This window comes from Diadema antillarum, unplaced genomic scaffold (assembly GCF_040938485.1).
Source record: "Diadema antillarum isolate AM-2024a unplaced genomic scaffold, OU_Dant_1.0 seq00000674_RagTag, whole genome shotgun sequence".
NCBI classification, from domain to species: Eukaryota; Metazoa; Echinodermata; class Echinoidea; order Diadematoida; family Diadematidae; genus Diadema; species Diadema antillarum.
This window is the reverse complement of record NW_027271580.1, coordinates 621,699-630,783: the sequence shown is the minus strand read 5'-3', so window position 1 is coordinate 630,783 and position 9,085 is coordinate 621,699.

The window sequence follows — 9,085 nt, the reverse complement described above, 5'->3', positions numbered from 1 at the left end:
GCATGCCAATCAAGGGGTTAGATTGGTCCTATGCTAATGATTTTCCTCATTAATCAGAGGGGATATATCACACATACTCTGTATCCCAGGGGTCTGTGGTGGTGTTTGGAGGACGGGTTGATCAGGACGATAATGCTGAGATGTATGAAAAAAAAAAAAAGATAATGAGATTGACATTACTGCCTCATCCAAAACGGAGCACCTAATATGGACACTCAGTATTGCATCACAGTTGTTGAATACTTTAAGGGAAATTTTGGACCAGTTAAAAGTTAGTGCAAAAAGAAAGAGTAAAATATGACAAGCACAGCAAAGAAAATTGGGTAAAAATTGGATCAAAAGTAAGGAAGTTATGACACTGAAAGATTTGATGAATTTTCAAAAACAGTTCTTAAATAACTGATGATGTCATTACCTCACAATTTTGCATTGATAGTGTACGACATACTGGCACCGACTGGCACCAACTGGCACCATCTTCCAACTGGTCCAAAATTCCCCTTTAAAAACCTCAGAGAAATGAAGAGAGAAACGAATTCTCCCAAGAGACAGAAGAAACAAAACAATTAAAGCTGATGCTGGCGGGGGCGTGACATTTATCTGAGCTTCATGATAACTTCAGCCTTAGACCTATCCCCATTGGGAAATATTGCAACATTGAAAATCATGACTGTCAAGGATCATAATATTATGCTTTTTGCTTACTACTGCATTGAAAGATCATGAAAGTAGAGAGACGGCAAGCTTTTGCCACAGCAATGTGCATGCACCAATGGCTGAGCAGTCTACTGCAAGTCCTCTATCTCAAGATGGAAGTGCTGACTGGAACAATTTGCCTTCCTGAATACTGTAAAACATGAAATATTCGCAGCATGAATTTTTCGCGAATTGGAGCCGACGGCCTTTTTTTGCGGCATGAAATTTTCACGAACTGCCACTGGCATTCAATGCATATAGTGTAGAAAAGAACTTTCGCATGCATTTTAATTTCACGAATCTTGGCGCTCGCGAAATTCGCGAAATTAAAATGCACGCGAAAATTCCTCGCTTTACAGTATGTTACCACATTAGAAGCAATGACAGCGTCAACATTTCAACTTTCCATTAATGACTAATTCCTAGCTTTCAATTTTGCCCCCAATGACAACTACCATATTATTTATAACAATTCTTTCATTCATCCCCCCCCCCCGAAAAAAATATAAAAGAAATTAAAATGACAGTTATGCAGACACCTTTTAATTTTAAAGAGAGGTTAATCATAACCCTTGTGAAAATGTACAAAGGACACCTTGAGAATTGAAGAAAAATATGAATAGCTCTGTACTCTAGCTCTTGAATGAGAATGAAAATCTCACTTTTATCCCTCAGTACAGGAGTGTAACCATACATTTCAGAGACTGACTGAGGAAAACATTGTGTCCAGTCGCATACATGTGGCTGGCTGAGGATATTTTGGTTTGAAGGGTGGGGGGGGGGGGGGGTGCTGGTTTGGAATTCACAGTGACAGTTTGAAGTACAAATCTGAAGGGCATACTTGTCAGAATCGGTGCGATCACGAGTGGCAGCCCCAGTTTGGGGTTGGATGACCGATTAATTATTCATGGGACTAAGGGAAGAAAGGAATAGTGTGGCATTTTTCGGTCTTGTTGTAGTTTTTTTCAGCTTCACAAAACAGGCTATCATGAATCCAATGATACCAAATACACAGGATGGACAGTTCTCTCTACTGACTGGAAAATGACAAGGAAGTTTTTGTTTGTTTGTTTGTTTCAAACCTCATACATAAATTTTAAGAAGAAAAATCAAATATTACAGTATTCTTTTTTTTCAGTGACTGGCTGTAAATGCATTCTATATATGAAGGATTATCACTCTTCTTTGCTTTATTTCATTTTTTTTGTGGGGGGGGGGTATCATTTGAACATTTCTTTGATGAAAAACAAGTCATTGTTCCATTGAATATAGTGGGGGAGACTGACATGGTCCATTTGAAATGGTCATGCTCTATTCATACTTGCAGGAATAAAAGCCCCAGTGGATAGGGAGTGAAAATTGACTTGATTTTGAGGGGTCTATTCAAAACCCCGAATTGACAGAAATTTGAGAAATGAATAGGTACTTTGTCTCCTCAGGCGGCTTTTCACATTGATAGCAGTGTCCCACTTTTCACTCCATTTCCCTTGTCTTTGCTACCCTTGATAAAGTAGGTATTCAATGAACATCCTATTCCTAACACAAGCCTTTTACGTATGACGCAAAGGAAAAAGAACGAAGACCCTACAGTCCAATAATTGCAGTTTCTTACATTAATAATGACCTCCCCCTTTTCACTACAACCACAGCCCTGTGGAAACAATAAAAAACTACAGGTACTCCACCATACAAGCCACAGTTCCATCGCTAGCAGATGACTTGCGAAATTAGGTGCAGACAAATTGAAAGGAAAAAAAACAAAAAAAACAAAAATCATGCCAACCCTGGTTTATGGTAACCATGGGCAATGAGTGAAATATCTCAAATTACTTTTGTTCACTTTTTCATACACTGCCCATCTCTCCTGCACGGATATCAAATGAGGGGGGGGGGGGGGAAGATGATTCCATGTACCCACGTTTTTATTGTGTTTTTGTCTGGCCCACTTGGCTCAAACTTTGCATCTTGATAGTCCATAAATAGAACAGAAATGGATTCATTTACTCCCCGAATCCCTATTCAAATCTCTGGTAAGGATAGTTGGCACTGTGTACCGAAGCCACAGGGCAGAGGCACGGTCAGATATACCTTAGCCCGATCGTATCTCGCAGTTCCATTCATATTCATACCCACTTCTACTCCCGGAAATGTAAGTCGAGCTAGACATATTGGTTACCCCAATTTACCATTCCCCCCGCTTCAATCGTGTTATGGTTCTCTCCTTGGAGGCTGCCGTCGAGTCTGCCCGTGACAATTGTGCCCATCCAGTATGGAATTGGCTAAATTTACCGCACGCAGCAAACGATATGGGCTTCTTGCACTCATGATATTTGCGAAGACGCAGAAATCCAGAGCTCTCCTCCTTCCTGGATGTCACTTCCACTCGGCTGTCACATGAATTCTCCTTCAATGGTATATTCAGTGATACTGAGATGGCGAGGCATTATACCTGCTTAATGTAAATGTGGCCTGAGATGTCTGACTTGATTTTGTAGAGGTCTATTGATTTTTAATTCTATCTGCAAATTGAAGAAATATTGCTGATAATCACGGAAGTAGTTTGAGAAATTTTGTAATTTTTTTCCATGATTCATGGACAATCATTCCACAATACTTGCAATCTAATTAAGAGGGCTGCCGTTTTTCTTTCAGTCAGAAATAAATCATATGGAATATTTCTTCAGTCATTCTACATATATGAATTAGAATTGATATGACGTGATGTCAAACATGGATTAAAAAGACAATATTTACAATTTTGATGCATAAAAACTTAATTTTTTTTTTAAAGAAGTGGCCTAATTTTACTCAACATGATCCATCATGCATTCACAGTGCTGGACACAATTAAATCTCCAAAGTTCGAATTTCTGTTACGTTTTTTTTCTCCTCACAAATGTGTAGTGTTTACACAATATCCTCTCAAGATGACTGACTTTGTCCATTGTTTGGGCTATTCTGAAAGGGTCGTCAGTTAAAACTGGTTCTTTGCATTTCTAACAGAAAATGCAAACAACTTGAGAAACTGCGATAAAACAGGGGGCCAGTTCGCAAAGCAGGTCGGGATTACACCGTCCAGTATTTCAGGACTAATTGGAAGGACTAATTGAATAAGATGCACTTGGAGCCATAAAACCAATTAGGCGAGTGCTCGTTCGACGAGTTTGCTAATGACATGACATGTGCATTCCCGCTGTGGGGCTGATTTTATGGGGTTCTTCCACTAACTGCCAAGGAACTGATTGGGCATTACACCTAGGAAATCACCTCTCAGACCTGGGTGATTCTAATGCCCAGCTTCTAGAAGTGCTGCTTCATTAGGCGAGAGATGATGCTAAGAATAACATCTTCATTATACGATGCCATCTGCTATCACTTTGTTCAACATCCTTTAAAATCTACTTTGTTGTTGAGATGTTAATGGTAACCATTAAAATGCAGAGGCTCTATAGAGAGAGAGAGGGAGAGAGAGCAATCTCTGTCATTATGCAAGAGACAAAACTTCGTACATTGTAGTTATACAAAGGCAATGCTCTTAAACAGTCATATTCATATACTAGTAGTAAAAACAAGAGGCTGTATATGATAGCTTCTCTGTAGGATTATCCTCCGCACAGGAGCAAAAGGGAAGACCATCACCTTATTCTACACGCACGGAGAGCGCGACTTGAGCATGTGCGCTCACTTTGCAGAATATCAAAGTCTTCTTTTCTATTACTACCAACTCCACACGGCAAAACTAATTCATTGAACAAGGAAATATTTTCTTGAAGAAGAAATTGAACGGTTCTGTGAAGTACCTACATGAACTGAAATATCAGCTGCAACACAAAACCAGTTCTGCTGACCATTTCAAGCACAGATCACCGTGTCCCTATAAACATATGTCAAACTTTATACCCCCCCCCCCCCAACCTACACAAATACACATTTTGAGGGCAGCTTATGAGTTTGGTCATTAAAACATCTTAGCATGCGTATGAGTTACTGACAGAAATTAGAATGTACTGACTTGTTAATTCATATACAGGTCTGACACAGAGAGACTATACAGGGACCTAATGCTTTTCATACAGTTTAAAAGAATATCGATCAGGCGCTAAGGATAGAGACAAATCGGCATGACTTGTTGATGATTGTCAATCTCGTGTTCACTTCATCATGAAGTGAATGCCCTTTTGGTTCCAAACTGATGATAACATTCACATGATGCTTTGTCACTGAAATTAATGTTCCGTGTTCTGGATATGAAATGCTGTTGATGCAAGCATATAGCTGAATATAGGTCACAGGAGGGAAGTACAATCACCCCAGCTATACATCAATCAAACGGGTTAATATTCCCACACTAGTGTTTCAAGGACAACTCACCACCCCCAAAAAATGAATGCAACTGGAATATTTATGGTACAGGGAGTCACTTTTGTGCTGAGGTAGACAGATAAATCACCTACAGTATATCACAATATTACATCCCTTCATTTAAAATGCTGCATGGCCTTGTCCCAGAATACTAACCAGTATGTTTCTCATTCAGAATATATCTTGCCCTCTTTATTGTAAGCTGTACATGTATTACACAACATATTTCTACCATTAGAGGTCAAATTTGTTTTGGTTCAATTACAATTCTGTACCATTCATGGCAAAAGGTCCGTTAGTTCAACAGTGTCTGTACCTGAAAGGCTATCCTGTAAATCTATGCTGAAAATAGTATTTACAAGTGAGTAAAAGTACATGTATGGTATAAGACACAATGTCATGTCCTAAAAACTGACACAAGCATACAGCAGGATGAAATAACAAAATTCCCTCTTCAATCCCAGGTTGTGTAGTGCCACTCAAAGATAAAACCTAGAGCTTGACGTCTTGTACAAATCATCCTCAAAGAATTAAATATCACCCTGAACCACCTCTCTTTCCACATGCCAAAGCAAACGAAAGTGCATAGTGCTACAAACATATATAGCACTCATCAGGGGCACATCGGTGTTGATTAAACTTAGTTGAAACTAGAACTATCACTGAAGGTGATTAATACCCCCGCTCCAGCAGCTCAGACTCCTATGAAAAAGAATTGAACCACTCGGGAATCATCCCTGTGTCTTCAACAATGTGGCACATTGCTGACAACACAAGAACCAGTGAACATTGGCAGAATTAGATCACACAGAATAGGAGGAGACTAATAATGATATATTAAATCAGTGTCCATGGTTCCCACTTGCAGCTCATCTCTCCTAGGAATTTGCACGGTGCACAAGATGAAGTATAGCTGCAAAACCTTGACGAGAAGGTGTGCGAATCCCCTGATACAATCTGATAAACTGCAGCGTAGGCATACATCAAACATTGGACGACAAAGCGAAAGCAAGACGAAAAACGGCAGCGAGGCGTTGTCATGACACATTCATCATCCTCATCACTTGCTCCAAGCACTTCCGATTCAGCATCCTCCTCATCCTATTTCAATTCCTTGAGAGCGACAATTGCACAGACCGAGATTTCGCAAACGGACACGCTTCCCGTGGCCATAAAATCCACTTCCTACCATCAAGAATTCCTCGCTTCACCCCAAGACGTCCAACTCAGATGATGTCATTAATCTTCCAGGATGCCTCTCACCGCTATCACTGTCATGCAGACAAGAGCCACAAGCAGTGATCAAAGAGCAGGCTAGATACATTTCAGGATCTACCAGGCAGCTGCACCTCTCTGCCTTCCGCTGCCACCCAGATGGGGATAACTCTGCGGAGAGGCTGGCATTACATCATTTGACCAGGGTCAGTGAAAAAAGACTGATGCAGAAAATCACCCTGCTTTTTATGCAGCCATATACAGATCCTACTCAATATATGACAGACGTGTGGATGAATGCAGCTCCTTGGCTCGACTTTCACCGGGGTGGAAGGATGACGATACGTCCTGGAAGCAGTAGCTGGGAGGAAGGAGCATCTGATGGAGGATGAGCAACACTAGGATACATACTACTACATTCCTCAGAGTGCCTCCTTGATCCACTCCCTACACAACTTCATCCCGATCTCCTCTCTCTCGTTATGATTACCATCTTACCATCTCTCTTCCCTTCTCACACACTTACTTTCTTTCTATCTCTCTCCCTCTCTTTCCTCATGTCAGGGATCCTACAATATCTCGGCAATAATAGCTGACACATGCTATGGTCACACACACACACACACACACACACACACAATCGCACAATTGATGTGTTATGCGTGGCAGTCAATCTTGCACATCCACAATATGTATGCTTCACTCACTACACAGGCTCTTGCAATGGGCAGTTTATTTGCGAAGTTATCAAAGGGTTTAGTCTCACAATTTCAGTCACTCACTCACTTGCAGTCATAGAACTTGGGAGACAGCCACTTTTTTCCCTATCAGACTGAACATGTGTACTTGTATGTTGCCATAATGTATCAGGCAGAATCATTAGTTACAGCAAGTCCAGTATAACCAATCATGCCATATCATTCGAGCACTGTAAAACCAGAAACATTCATGGCATGAAATTTTTGCAAATTTGTAGCCTAAGTGAACTTTCGTGAATTGCCCACCGTGAAAATATTGCAAGTACATATGTACCAGGTAAAGTACATGCACTGGATTGTGGAGACAAAACCTCTCCTGTGCATTCTACTTTCGCAAATCTTGGCTTATTGCAAAATTTGTGAAAGTCTTATGCACACAAAAATGTCTGGTTTTGACACCGACAATGGCATATCATTACGATATCATTCCACCATTCCACGAATGGCTTACGAAATAATTCCAATAAACTTCATGTTGACTCAATAATTTTGAAAACCATGCTTTGTTAGGCTGGCATTGTTTCTACGCATACAATTTGATGTGACGACACATCAGAAAAAGTACCCTCTCCGCTCTCTGTTTGATGCAAGAAAGGGACAAAAAAAACTTTACGCTTGTGTCTGTGATAAGTTACATAAAACCATAATATGCAGGGAATTTCAAGATATACTAACACTGATAGATTGTGAGGAATAGATAAAATGTTGTGTACGTGGAAAATTGCCAAAACGGTATGAAAAATTACCCTAAAAAAAGTATAAAAAGCAAAGACTATGACACTCATCACCCACTGACCTGGGCTCTTGGGGCAAAGCTACATGGTCATTATAATGACTACTCTCAGAGGTCACTTTCATTCTGGACTACACACAGGGGTCAGCACTATGGCCTGTTACCACTCAAGCAACGACCCCATCATCGTAATGAAAAGTGAGCTTCTGGGCACAAGCACTAAACAGGAGACATAATTCAAACCAGAAGTGAAATGGCCCTCGATTTTAGGCAAGTGGTAACAGAAGCGGCAGTCATTATGCCGTTCAATTTCACCATGTGACCTTGCTTGAGAAAGGGCAGAGGGCCTTCAAGTACAGGAAATTGTCCCCATTTGCTTCCCTTAAACTGTTTTGATATCATTGGTGTGGAACGGTGTAAGCAGAATTTATAACCCATGGAAACAGATCATCCCCTGCGCCAAGATTATGGGAATGCCAAACATCAAACAATATGGGTTCGAGTCAAGAGAAAACGATGAATCTCCAGTAGATGTAGTGCAAGCAGGTGTTGTGCTTGTCTTGCACTGTGACGACTGGAAGATAACCTTGTGATCCACATCAGATGGCATTATAGACAGACCTGAATGCCTTTATTGCATCTCTAATGTTAGCCAAAAAGATTCACACATATCAAAAGGTGCGTTTATCAACTCACTTCTGGTGCAGAATTGCGGTTTCCGAACAACTTTCACAGAGTTTTGGGCAGTTGATAACCACAATGCTGATTTGACTAAAGGGTTAGAAGCACAATTTTTCAAATGCCGAAAAAGTGCGATCCCAAACGCGTTTGAGCCAGAAACATGTTTCTGTAGAGTTGATTAACGCAAAGTTTCTTAAAAACGCGTTTGTAGCTTGGACCTACCCACACCAACCGCTGCAATTCACATCTCTGCTCCTCAGGTCGAACTGCCTAACAGAGCTGTGCAGTGACAAGTCCTCCCAATTGACCTACGACAGAGCTGATGAATGCAACAACTCAAGAAACTCCATCCAATAGGCATTTACAAATGCGTCTTGATAGTGGGTATTCAACACATTTCAAACAGGGGAGAATTGATAAATGCAGCCTTTATTAAAGTCGCATAGATGAGAGAGCTCTCTATGTGGTCCCTATAGCAATGTGTCTCCCCTTTATAAGATTGATTTAAAGAAAAAAAGAACACTTGTCATTTCACTGCTTTATTGAAGAAGGTAAATAAAGTTCTCATAGGGGTACATTTTCTTTTAGATAAAAACATGACAGAACATGATTCCGAATGAATTCCATGATGTGGTAAGTC